The sequence below is a fragment of the Aptenodytes forsteri genome, unplaced genomic scaffold, assembly GCF_000699145.1.
Source record: "Aptenodytes forsteri isolate BGI_AS27 unplaced genomic scaffold, ASM69914v1 Scaffold8, whole genome shotgun sequence".
Taxonomy (NCBI): domain Eukaryota; kingdom Metazoa; phylum Chordata; class Aves; order Sphenisciformes; family Spheniscidae; genus Aptenodytes; species Aptenodytes forsteri.
The window spans coordinates 2,807,403-2,808,751 of NW_008796218.1; positions in this window are offsets into that span (position 1 = coordinate 2,807,403).

Genomic DNA, 1,349 nt, shown 5'->3' on the forward strand with positions numbered 1-1,349 from the left:
ATCAGGAAATCCAGAATTTGCAGCTGTGAAGATCACTGGAAAACGCTAGTCCAAGATTTTCAGAACTTGAAAGGACTTTAATGAACCTCTGTGCTTGAAAATCAGTTTGAGTTTCATATGCTTTCTAGTAGGCCACATCTGCTCCATAAGCAATCGCTGGCCCAATCTTTCGAAATATATTCACTGTTTAAATCAAGTCTAGATAATTTTTTCTGTGACTATTAACCCACCATAACTATTTTGTTGGAAGGACATTTAAGACATAGAAATATTGTCTTACAGCATTTATGGCTTATGTTATACTTTAAAAAAGATTTTAGGAGCTTTGTCTTTCTAAAGAAGAAACCTTCTTATAAGTGAGCAGTAAGGGAGGATCTATTTTGTCGTCTTCTGTGATAACAGTTAATATTCAGCTGCATTTTAAAAAATGTTGGGATTATTATGTTGTTGAAATAGACATAGATCTGTGTTACTTCAAATCTTTCTCTGAACTATGTATACATTTCAAGTAGGAAACCTTATACTTTGTCTTTCTAAAGAAGAAACCTTCTTATAAGTGAGCAGTAAGGGAGGATCTATTTTGTCGTCTTCTGTGATAACAGTTAATATTCAGCTGCATTTTAAAAAATGTTGGGATTATTATGTTGTTGAAATAGACATAGATCTGTGTTACTTCAAATCTTTCTCTGAACTATGTATACATTTCAAGTAGGAAACCTTATACTTGCTAAATTAGCACCTAATTTCAAATACTTTGGAAAAACAACAATTGTATCTTTATTTGCACTTGTGTAGCAAAAAATTAAGTCAACTGCTAAAAGTGATACAGAGAAGGTGCATTTCTATGGCTTTAACAACACGTGTTTGGCTTCACGCATCCAAACCTTCTGGCTGTGTAGAACAGTAATAATTTAAGTATTTTAAACTATTGTGGAGGCTTTAAATGTCAATGAAAGAAATGACTTGTTGGTAATTATTAGAAGCAAAACCCCCTCTACTTCAGCACTGTAGCAATAAACACAAAGCACTCACTTCTGACTAAGGGTTTGTATGTTTTATGCTGTGGTTCGGATATTCCACATGTGACTTAATTCTGGGAACTGTATATATGTATTTGAGGAGTGATTTGTTTTCCCCTCATTTTTTTAAAGGCTTAGTCTTTTTTTTCTGTTGAAACGGGTGCGTTGAGGAAGAATTTCACGGGCCCTGGCCGCGGCGGGTGCTTCCCCCCGCCATCCGCGGGGCTCTGTCAGCGCCGGCAGGACCGGGCGCTTGGGCTTTTGGGGAGTTTTTCGTGAAAGCGGCAGCCAGAGCTGGAGCCTGCCGGTGGAGTACAGGTAACCGCGGCA